Raw genomic sequence first — 21,099 nt, forward strand, 5'->3', positions numbered from 1 at the left:
CAACCCATCGCATCGCTTCTCGGAAACTGATTGCTCTCTCCAGATTTTGCAGCCAAAACTTACAGCAGTGAGACACCAGCCCAGAGCAAACCCTTCCAACACACCTTGAAAAAATAGCAGAAAATGCAAAACAATGTTTTTTTATTTCAGAATGCACAGCACATACAGTAGCAGCAGTCAACAGGGAACAGTTTAACAACATTAAGGTCAAGATACATCACTGAATCGGTACATTAAAGTCACTGTTGTCAAAAATAAAATTTAAAGAAAAGCACACATTGTCAACAATAACTTGCCAACGCACGAGCTGCTGGAGTGGAGACGAGATCGACGGAGCGCTGAGGATCAGGAGCAGCAGAACTGAAGGCAAAAGAAAAAACACCAAGTTAACAAAACACGGGATTTGCAGAACGGATTCACTTGATGTGCTAAATAAAAGTTAAACATTTAAACGTGGTGCTTGAATATATATATATGTATATAAACACGATGAAATGCAATGAGAAAACAACAGATTAAATGAGAAAGCAAAGATAGATCCCTGTCCCGCTACTCCAAAAAACTCCAGAACATACGTTCAGCCACATGAGAATTCAATTCCGTTGAAGAACCAGCGTCTTAAGAGTTTGCTTTTTCCGTTCAACAAAAGCACAACGAAACGAAAAGCAGCAATGTAGTTAATATATGCCTGTTCCGGGTAAAAATGTGTGAAAAAGCAGGCAAAACGTGTTGTCTTAACGAGTTACACAAATATTAATAGTATAGCAGAAGGTGGGAATATAACTTACCGTTAAAAAAAAAAACACTTTTCAGAACTGGTATCCCGTTCTTGAAATCCTTTTGGCACCTGGAAAAATAAAAACCTAACGAATTAATCCGTTTAATCTTGACAATATTTGTATCATTTCGGAACGAAAAACGTTCTTTTACCCCCAATCCGCCAAAGGACATTACACAGCTAAGGACTTTAAAAAGTTAATATTAGAAGAAAAACTACAGCCCCAGACACCTAGAGATACCATATTTTTAAAAACATACAATGAAAGTACAAAGCATGATAGTATAAGAACCTTTATACAAACTTTTCAAACTTCGAGAGCACGCTCCAACGGACAGGACACTCATTTCGGCGTCCTAAAACACAAAGAAAAGAAAAAACAACAATTAACAACAGTAGCAACAACAAAATAATTTTCATCTTGCTTTCCCCAAAGTGAAATTTGATTTTTTGCACTTAAAATAAGAAACTTCGAAATAAAACGCAAACGCACCTCGAGCCGCACAAGCTCGTCCCGCCGCCATCTTGCCGAGCGCACCTGTGGAACAGGTGGACGGGGCGTGTCCGCTGAGGAAGGTCACTCTGGAGGCGGGCTCCGGTCCTGACGGACAGCTGCGGATTCTGTTACAAGGGCTTCAACACTGACGTTACTGGAGATAAACAGAAGCTTCAACTCACCAGATCATACATAAAGTATATAAAGGCTAAGAATTCTCAGAAAACCTAAAACAGTGACACTCCCCTACGAGGCTGTGCTCGACGGGAACTTCTAGCTTGCGGCCAGTTGATCGAATCAAGAGAAATGTGCTGGATAGGGACCCCTGCCGCTCCTAGTTAGGACTGCACCTCTCTTTCACTGCTAGTGCCACACCCGTCCTGCAGGTGTCTCAGTGGTATAAGGGGCTGCTTTTTAGAATTCAGTTCATTACTATTCATTCATAAAGGACTTAAACCCCCCATTTTCCCTGTTTTGGAGGGCTCCGAAAATGGAACCCCCCAAAACGGCCGGCGTGGTAGAGAACAGCCACCTACACAAACTCACCCCGACAGCACGAGAGCTACACCCGGGGCTTAGATCTCAGACTGACGGGGAGGCTCGGGGCTCGTCTTTAACTCCCCAGCGTCTCGGGGAGTCGATCCAATTGTCTGAACTTTGGAAAGTGCCCGATGGGTTAGCCCACGGAGCCACCAGGCCGGCCACGCTAAAGACCGGCCATGTAACTCTCTTATTCAGTCTTAACCCCAGTCAAGGCTTTGAGACGTGACAGTTCCCCCTGTTTGCTCGCTTTTCAAGCATTAAGCCTACTGAGACGCCTTTGTAATGTATTTTTCTAGGTTTTTTGCGACTGGACATGATAAACCTTTCGAACGACAGTGAAAAATAAAGTATTAAAATTAGCAGTAGAGTTGGAGGAGCCTGTATGTCATGAGTCAGACGTGAAGTCTGAGAGACTAAAATGTTAGTTTTTATTTTTTTAAACACAATGCCTGAAATGTTTCTAAAGACAACTTTTAAAAAAACTACATGAGCAATTACATTCATCATGATCATCAGTCGGTGTCACGACATGATAAATTTATATTTCACAGACTAGTGATGATGTAATAACTCGTTTTGTAATCAATGGATATCATATCGATCCGTTTATTGTTATTTTATATACTATGTACTATAAGATACAATTACTATATTCAAATGCAAGAGTGCAGGTGGTAAAAATGTTGTCTATGAATATCAGACGGCTGGCACTGAACTAGCGGAAGCAGTGCGCGCCAGGTATTTAGGGGTTTAATTCATAATTCTAATCTCTAAGAGATGTGCAAATTAATTTTGATTAATTTAAAGTAATCAAAACTATAGTGTTATACACTGTGTATACAGGTATATAGACAGTGTACATTGTTGGGGTACCACTGTCAATGAGTTGTGTACAGTACAGTAATCACAGGTGAGAATGACTGTCAGAAAGTAGCAGTTCTTACTGCTTGATCCAAAGGTAAAAAAATCCGAAACTGTTTCTGACGCAATGACGCTAATTTCTAACCTTTTACTATTCGTGATCTGAATCCCTGGGGATGAATAAAGTATTTTGAATTGAAAACGAATAAACAAGTCGTAAATATTCAATTGAAGTTTGAATAAGGTTACTTCATCAGTGGCTGTGTTAAAAGTATGGAGTGGGATTGTACTCCAAATTACTTGCGTCTGAAAGAATGCGTTTTCAAAGCGGAGACGGCCAACTCCAGGATCCAGTCCGTGTTTTAGACATTTCTAATGAATTAAAATCCAGAAGCCAGGTGTGATTAATCTTGTATCGAGCTTCAATTAGTCTCCTTTAAAAATTGTTCTGGCAGACGGATTGCGTCTTTCCCTTTAAATAGCAGTTTTGCAGTAGAAGGAAAGATCCGTGATGTTTTGTTTATGTAACAGAAATCTGTATAAAGAGCATCTTCCTATTAAGGTGGGAACAGTTCCAAACTAAATGACAGGAAGCGTCTGAGCTACGGAGTAATAAATAAAATGACCTTGCATTAAAAAAAAAAAATTGAGTTACAGCTAAGCCAACAACTTTCCTACTTGTAAAAGGGTGAAAATGTTATACCATTCAAAAGTGCGAGCTATGTTTTAATGCTTGGCCAGGTACGTTGCTCGTGTTTCGACAGGTCTCTAATGCAGTTTTTCCTCTCTAGCTCCCCAGCCTTCCTGTCCTCTACAACCGTCTGAAGGCCGAAGCGCAGAGCTCCCGTGAAGCTGTAAAGTGGGGAGATGAGCGGCGAATTCAAAGGTGAGAGAAACCGACTGGTCTGTGCTCTGCTTATCGTGCCTCTTGGCTTCAAGTTAAAAGAGCTTTGTGTTTGTACTTGGAGAAATCTCGGAACCGGTTGAGGTTTCTCCCTGCGAATAAGCCGCTTATTTGTGCCTTCAAGAAGTGGTGCTACCTTTGTATCGGCTATGGCGAGAGGCCGCAGTTTGTGACTAAAGGTATTAAAATGTGAAACGCTTTCTCTCCTGTGTTCAAGCAGTAGTTGATCCCGGAGAGCAGCCGGACTCACCTCGGGGTCCCAGGTTACCCACCGTCTCTCCGGCTGTCCTGAAAGACCAGCGTTTTTCTCTCCCGGGGCTCCAGACCCCTGACCGCCTGAGCGATGTTCAATACTGGCTAATAACGGCTGGATTCGTTACGCCTGTACTGCTGTTTAATTTTTCAATAAACTAATGTATTCCAGGATTGTTTCTTAATGACTGAATTTCGAGGGCGAAGTGGTTCATGTATCTGTAGCGGGGTTACCTCATCTAGGACTAGCGAGTTTCCATGTGCGATCTTCCCATCTCTTTAAAGAGCCTACAGCTATTTCTCTTGTCGCTGCAGGCTATTCACGGTGCCCGTCGGTCATGAAGTTAGGTGCTTCATCTTCCTCTTTATTATGTACTGCATCAGCTTCTTGACTGTAAAACCCCAGTTGTTGCTTGTATGTGCACAAAAGGATGCTGCCTGTGAACAAGCACCTGCTTGCTAACAAAACGATCTTGCATCATAATACTGGTAAAATACACTCGTTATCCTGCAGTCCTCTTTTGGGGAAATATTGCTCTTGCCCAAACTGTTGCTGGCAATGATAAAGATCTTGAAGAGCAGCTCCAGCCTTGAGCTCTACTGCGGGCAGGTGTGTAGTCCTGTTAACATGTAGACTGCTGAGCAGCTAAAGGCAGGAAGGACAAGAGCCTCCAGTGTTAATTGTAAAGTGCTCTGTGTAGAAATGGTTAACGTGTTATTGACCAGAACCTGAAAGAGAATGCAAACAAGTCAGGGAGCTTAATGTGCTTTTGTGTGGCTGAGCTCACCATGTGAAAAATCACCACAGCACTGTATGAGCAAATCAAACTTCTAAAAGCGCATTGCAGGGTTAACCAGGAGCTTATGTGGTGCTGAACACACACGCCCATAATCTGCTGTGCAATGCTATAGTTCTGAATGCTCTTCCAAATTTACGTAGATATTTTGAGGACAGACCCAGAACTGAAGCAATTTAACTTTTAAAGATTAAGACGTGTGCATGTTACTCGGGAAGTCTTCAAACATTTAACTATTGGTCAGTGACTGGAAAAAAATAAAATTTCAACATTCAAGGAATTAACTTTCTATGTGTATGATGCAGAATCCAACTCAAAATCGTTTCCTCAAAGCAATATGTATTCTTCACTACTTTTGGGCACATATTTAACAAATGTAAATCAACATCCATCTCCATCCAATTCTCCAAGAGATCTGTACAGTACCCACAGCATAGACACAACCAGGAAAAAAATGGACTTTACTCAGAAAAAAACAAATAAGAAAACCATTCTGCGTTTACATACTAAGGCAGTTTACATTTCCTCTTTTTTTCACAAAACAAACACTGAACTACTGTATGAACAGATTGTTTGAAATACAAGAGACATAGAAAGGTTCAATATTTGTTGTTCCAGGTGCAGAGCTGTTACTGAACATGGAGAATGTGTATCAAGTGATACAATGATCACTGTATTGTTTTCCTAACTATTCAATCTTTTTATATCAACATTTGTTCCACAAACTGGGAATGTGATATTTTTTAATCCACTGAAAGAGAAAACCCTGCATCATGACTCCCTGTTAACGATGTAAGAAACTGCTGTTAAGAGTGACCTCTTATATAGGTGAAGCTGCAGACTGTGTTGACTGTCCAGGTGTCCTCATGATCCTTCCAGCTCAGGAATCAGGGTAAAGGCCTGTGCTCGTCAGCACTGCTGAGAATTGAAAAATACAGTCATTAATCACTGGAAATAAAATCATTTTTCCATCAATAAATACGAAAACAGATTTCACTATGTGACAAGGTTACCTAGAACTAAAACTGCTATATAACAATTTTGTGTGCATTTCATAAATAGGAACTGATACTGAATATCATTACAGCCTACATCTCAGTCTGTTTCACAAAAGTAAAGGTTAACAACCTGCCTAACATCCCTCTGTATTACTCAGATAGTTACTGGCCTTTGCCAGGGTAGATTTACACTCTCCCAGAGCAAATACAGTATATACTGTACACATACAGACAAACACGTTTAACAACAGATACTAATATAATTCTCAGAGTTCAAAACAAGTATTGACAGGTTTTCAGAGGAATAGGGTGTCAGCAGCAGGGAAGGACAGTTGCCGAAGACCAGAGGAAATTATAATCAATATAAAGCCTACTGTTTAATCATTATCTATGATGAATTATATTGCTTTTGATAAAAGCATATTATGAGCTCAAATGACAGTGATAAAACTTAATTAAAGCAGTCTAAAATAACAGTACACATGCTAGTGATGGATTTCTGCTCTGACAATTTGGCCCCCTAATCAAACAATTGAAATTCATAACATGCTTTTATCTGGCTGCATAAGTAAGGTTGGAATTAACTTGCATAGTGCAGAAGTCAAGGAGTGTGTAAAACTACCTGTTGGCAAATACTGAACCCAGATAAAACTGCGAGAGGATGAGTGGCAGTGTCCTGTCTGAGCCCTGCATAACCTAGGATATACAGTGTAAATATACCTCAGGAGTTAGGAAATGTACTTTGTAAACTGGAATATATTACATCCACACACAAAGTATATATGACAGAAATACAGAACATGCTTTTTCATAACATGGTAGGAAGTCAGTAAAGCAAATTCACCACAGTTACAGACCTCCAGCTCTTCAAGAACCCCTACCAGGTGCACTGATAAAGTACTTCTCACCCCACAGGAGGGGACCCACTTCACTCACCCCTCAATGCAGCTCTCCTGGGTCACTGACGTATAGCCGCAGTTCAGTCACAGCAGACCAGGTGAAGGAGTGAGAACAGACTGTGAGGGAATCAAATAGGACATTTCAGGAGGCCAGACTGCTGCTGCAAAAACACAGGAGAGTAAAAGTTATATAAGGCTTTCCATTAGGAACTGAATCCCTAGCATTTAGATTGAAACGTGTTGCACTTACACTAGGTAATAAGTATTCAATGAAAACTAAATGAAAGTGTGATGCCGTGGGGGTTACAGTTATCTGTCAGGGAGATTAGGAGATGGAACTCAAGACCAGACCACATCTTAGGCAAATTCCAGTTCAACAAACAAGCCTTAATTGTTGAGAGAGAAAAGTAATCAGAAAAACAAAACACCCTCTTCTCGCAGGTATATTCTTAAATAATAAGCTCTATATCAGGGAATCTGGTCTACCCTGATAAAATAAAACACAAAAACAAAAAATACCTTGATGCCAAAACACTGGAAAACAAATAAGTCCAGGTGTCCTCATGATCCTCCCAGCTCTGGGACTCAGGGTAAAGGCCTGTGACTGACAGCACTGCTGAGAATGGAAAAATACAGTCATTAATCACTGGAAATAAAATCATTTTTCCATCAGTAAATACAAAAACAGATTTCACTATGTGACAAGGTTACCTAGGACTAAAACTGCTATATAACAATTTTGTGTGCATTTCATAAATAGGAACTGATACTGAAAATCATTACAAGCCTAAATCTCAGTCTGTTTCACAAAAGTAAAGGTTAACAACCTGCCCAATGTCCCTCTGTATTACTCAGATAGTAACTGGCCTTTGCCAGGGTAGTTTTACACTGACCCAGAGCACATACAGTATATACACACACATACAGACACACCTGTTTAACTGCAGATACAAATACAATTCCCAAAGTTCAAAACGAGTATCAACACGTTTTCTGTAGTGTCAGCAGCAGGGAGGGACAGCTGCTCAAGGCCAGAGGAAAATATAATCAATACAAAGCCTATTGTTTAATCATTGTCTATGATTAATTATATTGCTGTGGATAAAGGCATATTATGAGCTCAAATAACTGTGATAAAAGAAACTGCCAGACAAACCCAACCCAATTAAAGCAGTCTAGAATAACAGTACACATGCCAATGATGGATTTCTGCTCTGACAAAGTGGTCCCCAAATCACAACAATCATGTTCATAAAAAGCTTTTATCTGGCTGTATAAGGGAAGGTTGTGAAGGTTCACCCACCCCTCAGTGCGGCTCTTCTGGGTCACTGACGTGTAGCAGCAGCTCAGATTTCAGGAGGCCAGACTGCTGCTGTAAAAAATAGGAACATAAAAGTCAGGCTTTACATTAAAAACTGAAATGCTAGACTTTAGATTGAAATATGTTACACTTCGGTGAAAACTACAAAGTGTGATACCATGGGGGTTACAATTATCTATCGGGTCGATTAAAAAATGGTATTTGAGACCAGTTAAACAAGTCTTTATTTTCTAGAGAAAAGTATTTGGAAAATAACAGGATTCATTTACATCTGGTTAGTATGTTCTGAAAAAGTAACCATTATATTGAGGACAGTGGTATACCCTGTTTAAAAAAAGACTTAACAAAAACTGTTGGAAACAATTATCTTTTATTAAAAAAAAACATACATTTCTTCTGAAAGTTAGAAAAATACATCTGGTCATTTTTCTCACAAAACAATTGATTCAATCTTATCTTCTTAAAAGTATAAAAATAAACTGCCTCAGTAACGGGTCTTCCATTTATTCCTTTTCCTTAGTCATCAGTAAACCTCCTTCCTTGAATTAAAAAAGTGTGCCTGTTAATCCCATTTTATCTTTCCCTTTTTCTCATCCTCTCAGTCTCTTTAAAAAAGGACTACCGGGGGGGGGGGGGGGGGTCTCTTGCTTATTTATTTACCTTTCTCTTTTTTCCACTTCTCTCTTCTTCCTTTGCCCTTCCTTTGTTTTGCTATGTTTTAGTTTTAGTTTTAGTTTAGGGAATTACATTACCAAATACAGTCAGATGTAGTTTCTGTGCAGCTTGGCTTCAGCAAGCACTGTACTTTCTACTCTCTGTTATCTCTGGGTTCGATTTATATTGCCTGCAGGTAGGAGCACACCTTTGTCTTATTCCACTTCTGTCATCATTTTGGTATTCTACTATGCGGTACCTCCACTCCACCATCTTAATGCGATCAGAATTCTCAGTGAAATCTACAACACTTCTTAAAGGTCTTCCCATTCAGTACTGTGCCTCTAGCAGCAAATTCATAGTTTAGAACAAAGTGATGTGAAACTAAACATCAAACATTTACCTTCCTTGGATAACTGTTTCACAGTCCTGAATATCAAGAACATTCTTGCATTCTACCAGTGAAGCAGCTGGACAGAGCTACAGCTAGAGAATCCAGTTCATACTCAAACACTGCTGGAGAAGGACAGTGGAGCTGTTATTTTACAAAGTCCCTTACATTAGACAGGGGGCTTCGAGCAAAAGAACCTGGATTATAAAACACAGGTTGTGTGTCAGCAGAGCAGAAATACTCCTACCTACATTGTGGCAGCTGTGTCCCCTAACAAGCTCAGTGTGCAGGATCTCTCCTTCCCAGAAGCAGCAGCCTTCAGGTCTGAAATAAACCACAATGCACACACTCTCCATTAAAACTGGAAAGAGTCCCCTCATTAGCAAGTGAACACTGTAAATTTCAGTTTCTCTCATTAGAAAGTGAACATTGTCACAGAAATAGGCATTACTAAATTCTCTCACCTCACTTGCACGCTCTTGGCATTCTGTATAAATCTCTAGGTTAAGGTACTGTTTGCTCAAATTCCTGATAGGGAGGAATCCGGGTTTTCTCCATTTTGTATTTTGTGCTTGTACGGTGGCTGGATCATCCCTACGGCTTATTGGACTGTTACAATTCTGCCTGAATGGCAAAGCCGTCATCCTCATAGCACGTTTAATGGTCTGTTACAGTTTTACAGTGAAAGCCTGCTTCATGTGTAGGCAATAGCTAACTTTTTCTGGGGGTCAATTAATAACGGCTCGTTTAAAAATGCAATCAGATTTTATTCCTTTAAACAATCATACTGTAGCTTGTAAATGACACTTTTTCTTAATTTTTAATGCAGTTACCTGACTCATAATTAAAAATCATCTCCTGCTTCGGTGAACACTAACTTTCAAAAATTGTGCGCTACTTGTACACACTGGTGCCCGCACCGTAAAACACAGCTCCAGGGTCTTTTAGCAGTTACCCCGAAACCTACGAGTTTGCCCAGAAACAACACACCGGTTGAAATACACCATACAAGATATGAGAAACCTTTAATGTCTACATGCCTATACACACACACACAACAACAACGTTTGCTAAAGGTGGATGGTGTTGGCAAACATGGTACGTATAAGAGATCTGCTTTAACACGTTCGTAGTGATTATAACGCAAAGACATAAAAATATTCAGACGTTAGAAGGTTGCCTTCTATTTAACTTAAAATGTGTCCGTCCTTCTACCAGTTCTGTACTTCAAACATACCCTCTCTCAGGAGGAGTATATGAAGATGGTAAACGATTTGATTGGTTGCCATGTCAGGCCAATAGGAACTGAACAGACACCTCTTCTGATTGACCAATAGAAACAGCTCCTCCGTATATGAAAGACTGACCAATAGTAAATACAGGTACTCCGGCCCCCGCCTTTGACAATAGAGCTGGTCTTTGGTTTCCGAATGTTGCACAAAAACGTATTAGTAGAGATCTTTGTGGTGCTCTTATGTCACTGCCGTAAGAGGTTTTATCATTTGGGTAATGTGTTTCAGGTGAGGGGGTTAAGACAAAAGTGTAGGGGTGTTAATGAAGTTGTCCCCACTAAATTCCAGTCTAGATTAATCACCTGTCCTTGTTAATAATCCCATTTATTCAATTTGTCACTTCACTACCCCATAGAGAGTCTGTGGGTGAAGAGTGCCTGGTGTCACCTTAGGTACTGCTGCATTTACATTTCCAAGTAAATCCCTGCCAAGATACTTCAGGATGAAAAGCACTATCTACAACAGAATACTTCAGTTTTGCACAGTATTGAAATGACTACACTAGTCAAGACGTGAATGCTTGATCTTGAAATGTTTAAATACAGCTCTGGTGTCTCTCTAATTACATCCAAGAAACTGCTGCCTGTGTGACAAATGGAAGGTTTATGAAATTCTCATGTAGAATATTACTACAGCACAGCAGTTGACAAAACCCAGCTGCTATTTTCTGCAACTGCTGCAGGGTTGTTTCTCCAATGGTGCAGAGTAGCTTAGCCAGTATTTCAGAAGTGTGTGAGGACTCCACACTGGACTCTTACCAGAGGCCGTCCTCCACTTTTGCAACCTGCTGTACAGCTTTCTACAAAAAGGTTGGACCAGAGAAGAGTGTCTCCAATCCTAGAGAAAATAAAGGCTGGTTTTACAAGTCATCCACTGTTTAACTTAGTGCACTGGGAAAATTAAATAATGGAATAACTGACCACTCACTGTTAGGTGCTCCTTACCTTGAGGTATCTGCTACTAGGTGGTGTAGATTTTTTACACAACCTGTAAATCAGCTCCTTATCCCCCCCCACCCCAACATAAAAAAAACCTAACTGGGACTCCCCAAAACACAGCTTGAGAGGCACAGGTTAAATCTGAGCATTGGTTATAGTTACAAGTAGCTAGTGAACTTAACCTAGCTATTACTTATGACATTAATTTCTATCTGTTAGATAGCAAGGTTACAACTCTACATTGTTTTGCTTACTTAGTATAACTGGACTCCAAGTAGAAATAAGACCTAATGAGTTCTTAATCCAACCCCTCCTTATACATCAAGGAAATTGTACAGTTGACAGCAGGTGGCAATGCAGTCTGAAAAACTCCTGAAGGAGTATTACCCTTCCACTGATCTTCAGATCAAAGTGTGCAAGATGATCCTGCTGTTCTGGTGCCACTGAAGATAAAGCTCACACTGTATAAGGTAATGGCTGTACACACAAAAAAAAAAAACTTCCAGTAGACCTTTATTTTATTGCATAGACATGACAGGGACTACACAAACAGGATCAAATACTTGACAGATCACTCAAATACCAGGTTTTCTCTTCATCCCATCTGCTCAGTGGGGCCTCAGGTCCCCATCTCCATTTTTTCTTCCAGTGATCAACAGGGCTCAAGGTAGGGGAGCATCCACTGCATCTCTTAAAAAGGCATCAATGGAGCTCTCAGAAACCAGAGGAGCCATCACTGAAAGATGGCCACACCACCTCACAGGCGTACCCAGTGATGATACTGCCATGATGGAGCTCACCTAAGCTTCAAAAGAGAAGGTTGTTAGATTGCCACTTATCAATTCCTCCACTGTTCAAGACGCCAAGCACAACCATGTCCCATTATTTCTCCCTTAGTAACTATACAGTTGAGTTTCTGTATCCCAAGACAAGCAGCTTCCAGTTGACCAATATGAAAGCCTACAAGCTTAGTCCTTCAGAATGGGACTAATGTGGCAAAGAGGAATTCTTCAAGGTTCCTCTAGACAAGAGCCATTCCACAACTATGTGCTGCAAACACATGCAAGATGGAGTTTCAGGTGTCCACTTAAGACCAACAATATTGTACATACCCATGAAGTCCGTTTATGACACCATTCCATAGCGTCACAAGACAATAGACCTGTAAAGGGTAAAAAAAAAGGGAAGCCACAGTAGCTGGAAGTCCTAAACGCCAAGCATCCAAAATCCAGAAAACGAGCAATAAGCCAGAAGAACAGCAGAGGGCAGTAGAAGCTAGTTAAATCCAACTCCGAAAGGCGAGAGCGATAACCAAGAAACAAGTAAGCCCGTAAAGAATCCACATCCGGAGAAGACAAGAGCAAGAAAGGAATTCAAATAGCAATGGCAGAGAATATAGGAGAACTACTTACTGCGTGAGTTTGTGAAACCTGATGCGCGTGGAATGAGTTACAGTTCTACTTAAAACAGCTCCAAGAGGCGGTTTTAAGAAGCAGCCAAAAATAAAAGCTAGCCTCCATCTAAAAGGAGGGCTTTTAAAACAGCAGAAGCTCTCTAAACCCAGCTTGTCCCCCTCCCTCAGGATTTTGTAGATACAACTGTTCAGGGTACTGCATTCAGCACCCCTGTCTGGGAGCTCTGTAATGGTAGTTTAGCCTCAATTTAGGACTCACCTCACACTCACAACACACTTTTTTTTTTTCTCCAACTTAGAGCACAAGCAACCCAGGCTTCACTTTTATAAGCCTCTTAATCAATTACACAGGCTCAGCTAATTTCACGGGAACCTATCCCAAAGCCCTAAAATCCTCATGTGGAATGCTTAGGTATGTCTAGCTCAATAATGCACACCTGATTCCCTGCTCAGAAGCCATATTGGCTCAGAGAAACACCACAGCCTGGACTTGAGCCAAAATGGCAGGTTCCAGCGAAGTCTACTAGAGGCACTACCACAATGATTTAACAAAGTTTGCTTAAACATGGTTTCTCGACCTTTTAGGATTCCACATGAACTAGATTAAAAGAGAAATATAATTATTTGAATATGTTTTAGATATGCATTCCAGATTCCAGATTTGTGATTTTAACTCTTAAATCATTTCAGCACCCAATATTATTTCTCTTACTGTGTCAGAACACTTGCTGACGCCTGCTGTGATTTTAAATGGAGCTCTCAGTTAATGTATCGCAAAGGAGAAAGTCAGTGCTGCAGACCATTACAAAAATGTGCTTTGCTCTCTGAGTCATCTGTGTTTAAAAATAATCATGATTGATAGAAAGTGTTGTAATTTCAGTTAACTAAGTAGATTAAGGCATTACTTTGAGACACAAAATTTCCCTTTCAGTATTTTTGGTGCCCTGTACTGGCGGATGATTTTTAACTGTCTTTTTCCTTCTAAACACCTTCCTTCCATTTTCACTGAGAATTGGTCCTTCTGCTTGGTAAGTAAGCATTTAAATAAACTAGCAGGCTGACTGTTTGGAATTATCTGTAGAGTTTAAATTAACATCTTATTTGTTTCTGATTATGGTTTTGTTTTTTCCTCATGTACTCCAACAGACCCATCGCCTATGAGCTTTCATTTTCATCCCTTGATTTCTGTAAATCCTTTCTTCCCCTAAAAAGGTGGCATCATCATTGTCTTCTCCTGGCTTCCCCTACTCAGGCACAACCCATTATTAATTAACTGCTTCTACCATTTTGAAAAAGCTGGGGATGGGAAATGGACCATGAACATCTTCCTCCAAAATATATTTGTATATTTTCACACATATTCCCTCTTAGAAAGGTGAGAAACTCACAGTACAATAAAGGAGATGTCTTGTTAGTGTGATCCCTGCCAGAGGAGCATTTGCAATAAACTAACGCAGTAGTATGAAGAAATATAGCCCAAATTGTCTCCTGACCTCAGGAGATAAACTTGATTGTTTACTGTATGGCTTTGTGCAAAGCTGTTACGATTTCATACATAATGTTCTTGAAAATTTCTTTATAAACAATGTATTTACTCAAGACACAGTAATATAATCCATGACTCATCTTGGTATGTAACGTTATCGTTCCTTAATTTAATTGGGGAAATAAATAAATCTGGAGGGCATTGTATTAATATATCATAAATACAATGTGATCATCACTACCAGAACTCTTGATAGGTACTCTTTTTCCTGTACATTACAAGAACCTCCTCCGCCCTGGGTAAGCTGTTTTGGTTTCCTCTTTGCAATCTCTAGTCTGGTTGCCAGGTGTGTCAGATCTGATCCTGTTGCCACCTCCTGTCACCACCTACATCTCCCATCTGACAGACCAGCTTGACAGGACAGCACATGCTGTAGACTAGCTGGCCTTCCACACAGTGTGAAATTAGGACTCTCTACCAGCCCCCATGTGTGGAAGTTGGGTAATGTGGGCAGAACATCATAAACTGAGCAGAAATTTGATCTCATTTTCTTCTATGTTCCAGTTGTCTTGCCATGTCTGTGATTTCTCCCTTTCCAGCTGCCCTGCTTTTTCATTACCTTAAACTCTTCTACCACTAATCATGTCGGTAGCTGTAACTTGCGACCTATGCTGTAGAGGCTGATGCAAGGTGTTCAAACTTCCGACTCTTCAAAAGGAATGGTGAGTTTGTCTGGTTTAATGAGTGTAGCCATGTAGTCTGGGGTCACTGTGTGAAATATTCTTCCACCTCCTCCTTTGTAAACTCAAGCTTTCCTGATCTTTTATCATCTATAATGATTAGGGTAAGGATTAAAGTTACAAATTGGGGTTGCAGTGTGCTTGAGAAATTTGAATTTCTTTGCATATAATATGTACTTCAGTTCGTTGCACGTGTGCTAATGCTTAAGTACCCTCTGTTAATGCAGTTAACCAGTTAAAAATTAAGTTGCAGCAATACATTGCGAACTTCTTTGACACAAACCAAGGGAAACATGAAAAGATGTCAGGGAGAAGTGTATTTACAAGATTGGTTGTGGGAGAATGGCAAAGGTGATCCAGTCATTTTGTAGACACCAACAGCTTGTCTTCTTTCAACCGATGGCAGCATGAGATTCTGGAATCAAAATGGTACCAGAAATCAAAAGGACTACGTGGATCAAATACTGTCCTCTCATTTGAATGTTCTCATGTTCTTGTAATTTCTTAAATGAACACATCAGCTGCATGACTAATAAGAAATACAGAAGTAGTAAACTGAGTATCTGATAAATATTTACAGATGAAAAAGAAATCTCACTTCTGGGCACAGCTTTAAGATAAATCAAGTTGTACAACAATAAGAATAAGTGTCTTGCTATGAACTTTAGACCCCACAGCTCGACAACATATTTCTAACTTCTTTATTCTTATTCTTCTGGCCCTCAAATACTATGGATAAGGATAAGATGTACTGTATGCTGGTGGCCATGGAAAAAAAAAGAGTTTCAAGTGTTACAAGTGTAATAAACTCAGGGGGGCTTCTGAAAATATGCTCGATTTCTTCCACGAGTTTTCAGGCGGAGCTAAGAAAAAAAGCGCCCTGCACCGTCAGCTTGTAGCCACGCCCACTCGCATGACATCCTCCGCAGGCCACGCCCCGCTCACCTGTCCGCCAGGTTCTGCGAGAGAGAAGGGGGCTGGGTGAGTTTGTTCCGCTTTCCGTGGATTTTTTAACCTTTCCTTTATTCGGACATAGATAAAATGTATTTAATTCCTGTAATTATGTAGTCTAAATCTCGTAGGAAAATTGGGTAAAATACATATATTCGTTGGGAGCTAAATAGCCATTTTTGCTCTGTCTTTTCTTTTCCAAAGCTCACCGCGTTTTTAACAAACAGCTACAAAGTGTGTACTTTACATCGAAGAAAAGTTTTGTTGCAGAAATAAAGACACTGCTGTATTCACAAAATGAAAACGCCGCCTTTCCGTATGTTTTAAATTAATGTTTCTTTATCAAACACTTCATAAATTTTGCTCACAAAATCAAGCGTGTGCATTTATTCGAAACTAAAGTAGCCTACCAAGAATTAGCAAGTTATTTTATTATCTTCCAGAGAAGTTGTGTATTATCTTGTATTTGTGGTAAAACCACCGCTTTCAACTTATACTTATTAATTTAAATACTTTAAATTCTAAATTCCGTTTTTGTGTGTTCAGTTGAGCTTTTTCGGGTTGGATATGATGTATTTACTTATTTATTTTATATTTATTTTCACGTATATTGTTGAAATATCTGTTCTGGTGAAAACGCCGTTTTCTACTAAGAAACTTGGGTTTAAAATATCTATAGAATGTCGTCTAAATGTGTTCTTGTGTTTCCAGTTTGGAGTCTTCGGGCAGGACAAGCTTGGCTCAGCTGCTGGAATTATCTATGTAAGTATAAACCTTTTTATTCGTTTACACGTATCATATTGAAATTCACTATATACTATTCTTCTTGTTGGAACGTGTTGAAAAAACGTGATGCACCTTGTCATAAGAAGATTCAAACTAGGAGATAATAGATTTCTCCACGGCAGAAGTGGTTTTGACCCGACAGCAGTGTAGGTCTGCTGTTCATAGGAATCATTTTCTGCCAAAATTGCGACCACTTGTGCTTTTTGATGCGCATAATACATCTTCGTAAGAAATCGTTTTGTCTTCCGAATTGCATCACAACGGAGCCTATAAAGATTTGGATTAATTGTTCGTGTGTTAGTTCTAGCCTTTTCAGAACATTTTGAATATGAATCAAAAATGAAATTGTAAAAAAACAGTAGAATTTAGTAGTTTCTATCTGATAGATACAGTATACTGTAGGTGTATTGCTTGTGCTGTGCCTTCGATATTCTCACACTTTAAATGCAAGCCTGATTTCTTCAATACCCGTTACACCAGGTTAAGCGCTTTATTCCAACTGTAGATATTTTAAAGCTCATCTGGACGCGTCGGTTAGCTCGACCTAACTAGCTGGCATAATTTCGAGAAAGCACCGCTAATACTGATTTCTGTTGTTTTGCAGGAAATTTAACGAAGTTCCAGTCTTCACTCTGGTCGCTGCCTCGACAGATCCCTTGGAGAAACAGTAACGTGCCGTATGTTTCTGTGCTTTTCCATGTAGTTGCATGCAACTCTTTTCGTACCCTTTTTACTTGTAAAAGCATTTAGCGTAAATGTACCCGTGTTTTGACATTTTGTCATTTAAATGCATGTTACTTTTCACTTCAGATCCTGTGTAACTGTCGTATGTAATGGAATGCGTTGTTTAATGTTGCATGTTAATGTTTTTGTACTCTGCTTACTTGTAAAAAGTCTTTAGTGTTAATGTAGCCTTGCTTTGACGCTTTGTAATTTAAAAGGTGTTAATTTTCATTTCGAATCTGTGCATCGCTCGTACTGGAATGCTTTGTTTTGTATGCAATTTTCGCTCAATAAATTGTTGATTGGAGTTTGATGTGTTTTGTTGTTTCTGTTCTCACGCAGAGTTCCGTACACCCTTGGTCCTGAAAAAGCCCAGTGTTGGTGAGTTTTTTGGCGGAGAGATTTTGCAAACAGTTTCCGAGAAGCGAGGCGAAGGGCTGTTTTTTCCTTGTTGTCACTGACCGCAAGGGGACACCCTATCGCTTTGTGACTTGGAAACTGCAGAGGCTACCCCCTTGTTAAGTCTGTCCAGATTTTCCCGCCAAAAAACTTAGTATATACCGGGGCTCTTGCAGGGCGTGGTCTCCTCCCATCAATCAAACCCAGCCCCGTCTACTCCTCTTTTTGGAGAGAGGGGCTGGGCGATTGACTCCAGCTCTAGCCAAGCCCACTCATTCCCAGCAGGAGGGGAAGGCAGGTTGGTGATGGCCTAGGTCCCTGCAGCGAGGCAGGTCTCCTGGTGTGGACTTAGAAGTCTGTTGGTTGCAAGCTGTGACTGATAGGCTGAGTCCACCCTGGGTGCCTCCTCTCTCTCGGGCCAAAGCCACCTCCAGCCCGCCTTCCTCTCAGCTGGGAGTGAGGGGGCTTGGCTAGAGCTTCCCTCCCTTCTCCTCCCCTAGGGGCTGTACCTCGGCTCCCTCCTAGGGACCCTAACCCCCCAGAGACTATCTAAAAAGGCGGGAAAATCTGGAGCGACTTAAAAAGGGGGTAGCCCCCGCAGTTTCCAAGTCACGATGCGATAGGGTGTCCCCTTGCGGCCGTGGCGCAAAGGACAAAACAACCCATCGCATCGTTTCTCGGAAACTGTTTGTGCTCTCTCCAGATTTTGCAGCCAAAACTTACAGCAGTGAGACACCAGCCCAGAGCAAACCCTTCCAACACACCTTGAAAAAATAGCAGACAATTCAGAAAATGCAAAGCAACTTTTTTTATTTCAGAATGCACAGCACATACAGTAGCAGCAGTCAACAGGAAACAGCTTAACAACATAACGACATTAAAGTCAAGATACAACACTGAATCGGTACATTACAGTCACTGTTGTCAAAAATAAAATTTAAAGAAAAGCACACATTGTCAACAATAACTTGCCAACGCACGAGCTGCTGGAGTGGAGACGAGATCGACGGAGCGCTGAGGATCAGGAGCCGCAGAACTGAAGGCAAAAGAAAAAAGATCAAGTTAACAAAACACGGGATTTGCAGAATGGATTATTACAGAACACACAACACATACAGTAGCAGCAGTCAGCAGGGAACATGCAGGCTAAGGGCAAGATGCAAGCACTGAATTGGTATATTATAGATAAAGTAATTGGTGTCAAAAACAAAATTTAAGAAAAAGCAGACGTCAAGAATAACTTGCCAATGCACGACGAGTTGCTGGAGTGGAGCTGGAAACTTGATCGTCGGAGCGCTGAGGATCAGGAGCAGCAGAGCTGAAAACAAAGAAAAAAGATCAAGTTAACAAGATGTCGGATTTGCAGAATCGATTCACTTGATGTTACGATGTCCGTTATCTTTTTTTAAATATGCTGCCTGAATAAAGAAATTCACAAGCACTCTCCATATTTAATAAACAAGCAACGGGTAATTTCATGAGAAATCACGGATACATTCCAACCCACTACTCCACTTTTCAGAAAATACGTTCAGCCACATTAAATTAAATGCTGCAAAAAAGAAATTAAGAAATTAATTGCCACTTACAGCGTGTATCACATTCGATTTAACTCCCTGCTTTGCAAAGCGCCGTTAAAAGTTGTTAGTATTGTCCGTTTCCTCCATTGATTTAATAGATTAAGAAAATAGCCTGAGCCGTCTGGAGCTTTTTGTTTCTATTCAACTAAATTACAGCGAAATAAGTTATGTGGTTAAAACCCGTTCACGTTCAAATACGTGTTCTTATCGAGTTACACAAATATAAGTAATATAATGGAAAACAGGAATTTAACTTACCTTATAAAAACACTTCTTCATAACTGGAGGTCTGTTCGTGAATTTATTTTGTTACCTGGAGAAAGAAATAATAAAAAAATACGAATTAGTTAATTTAATCCTGAAATGTTTTATAGTTTCAGAGACGAAAACGTTATAAAAGCGTTTGAATCAGCAAAGAGATATTACACAGCTACTGACTTCATAAAGCAAGTGTTGTAAAGCTAACCAAAACGGTTTTTCGTTAATGGAGCGTTAACGTCCAAGAAAAACTATATGAAGAAAAAAAACACATTTAAACGAAAGTTAGATAAGAACCCTTGATGAAAACTTAAACCTTCGAGAAAAATAGGATAGGATACTAATTTCGGCGTCCTAAATCACCAATTAAACCGAAACAAACAAATTTAACCAAAGTAACAACAAGAGTAGAATTTTGTCAGGTTTTCCTCAAAGTGAGAGTTGTTTTTTTGCAGTTAAAATAAGAAAATTCGAAATAAAACGCAAACGCAAACGCACCTCGAGCCGCACCAGCTCGTCCCGCCGCCATCTTGCCGAGCGCACCTGTGGAACAGGTGGACGGGGCGTGTCCGCTGAGGAAGGTCACTCTGGAGGCGGGCTCCGGTCCTGACGGACAGCTGCGGATTCTGTTACAAGGGCTTCAACACTGACGTTACTGGAGAGACATAGAAACTTCAGCTCACTAAATTATACATAAAGCATTTGTCGGCTAAGGATTCTCAGAAAACCTAAAACAGTAACACTCCCCTACGAGGCTGTGCTCGACGGGAACTTCTAGCTTGCGGCCTGTTAATCGAATCAAGAGAAATGTGCTGGATAGGGACCCCTGCCGCTCCTAGTTAGGACTGCACCTCTCTTTCACTGCTAGTGCCACACCCGTCCTGCAGGTGTCTCAGTGGTATAAGGGGCTGCTTTTTAGAATTCAGTTCATTACTATTCATTCATAAAGGACTTAAACCCCCCATTTTACCCTGTTTTGGAGGGCCCCGAAAATGGAACCCCCCAAAACAGCCGGCGTGGTAGAGAACAGCCACCTACACAAACTCACCCCGACAGCACGAGAGCTACACCCGGGGCTTAGATCTCAGACTGACGGGGAGGCTCGGGGCTCGTCTTTAACTCCCCAGCATCTCGGGGAGTCGATCCAATTGTCTGAACTTTAGAAAGTGTCCGATGGGTTAGCCCACGGAGCCACCAGGCCGGCCACGCAAAATAGCGGGCATGTAACTCTCTTATTCAGTCTAAATCCATGTCACAACTTTGAGACGAGACAGTTCCCCGTTCGCTCGCTTTTCAAGCATTGAGGCTACTGAGTCGCCTTTGCAAAACGTTTTGGTTTACAGTATACGTTAAACTGCACAACCCTTACAGCAAAGTAAGGTGTCAGAATCTGTAATAGAGTTTGAGGACTCTGTATGTCCTAGATTACGTAAAGAGTTTAAAACAAACGACTCAGATGACTCAAAATTCAATTTATTAAACTACATGAGGGATCAAATTAATCTAAATGTCAATACCCTCGCTGGTGTCTGGGCAGAGTATCCCTTTAGTTCCTTTAAGGTGTCACGACATGATACAGTATATTTGTATTTCCAGAAGGCGTTTGGAAGGGTTCCCACACAAGCGTCAACCGAAGGC

At 40.6% G+C, this 21,099-nt stretch overlaps 3 long non-coding RNA genes across 5 annotated transcripts; 1 reads left to right on the forward strand and 2 right to left on the reverse strand.

Moving 5' to 3' along the window:
• Positions 1-450: 450 nt before the first annotated feature.
• LOC148641099 (uncharacterized) lies at positions 451-1,898 on the reverse strand. 2 transcript variants are annotated; one of them, XR_015930245.1, is made up of 3 exons: positions 1,272-1,898; positions 1,083-1,134; positions 451-847 (listed from the first exon to the last, which is right to left on the reverse strand). It is a non-coding gene; the product is annotated as an uncharacterized LOC148641099 (long non-coding RNA). The 2 variants fall into 2 exon arrangements; XR_015930244.1 differs by having other exon boundaries at positions 1,071-1,134.
• Positions 1,899-3,057: 1,159 nt separating this feature from the next.
• LOC148641100 (uncharacterized) lies at positions 3,058-4,008 on the forward strand. 2 transcript variants are annotated; one of them, XR_015930236.1, is made up of 3 exons: positions 3,058-3,240; positions 3,470-3,564; positions 3,800-4,008. It is a non-coding gene; the product is annotated as an uncharacterized LOC148641100 (long non-coding RNA). The 2 variants fall into 2 exon arrangements; XR_015930237.1 differs by having other exon boundaries at positions 3,803-4,008.
• Positions 4,009-18,416: 14,408 nt separating this feature from the next.
• Positions 18,417-20,263, reverse strand: LOC148641101 (uncharacterized). Its single transcript, XR_015930303.1, has 4 exons — positions 19,960-20,263; positions 19,462-19,516; positions 18,880-18,941; positions 18,417-18,606 (listed from the first exon to the last, which is right to left on the reverse strand). It is a non-coding gene; the product is annotated as an uncharacterized LOC148641101 (long non-coding RNA).
• Positions 20,264-21,099: the final 836 nt, after the last annotated feature.

Source organism: Lepisosteus platostomus, chromosome 25, assembly GCF_059453375.1.
Source record: "Lepisosteus platostomus isolate fLepPlt1 chromosome 25, fLepPlt1.hap1, whole genome shotgun sequence".
Classification (NCBI taxonomy): Eukaryota; Metazoa; Chordata; class Actinopteri; order Semionotiformes; family Lepisosteidae; genus Lepisosteus; species Lepisosteus platostomus.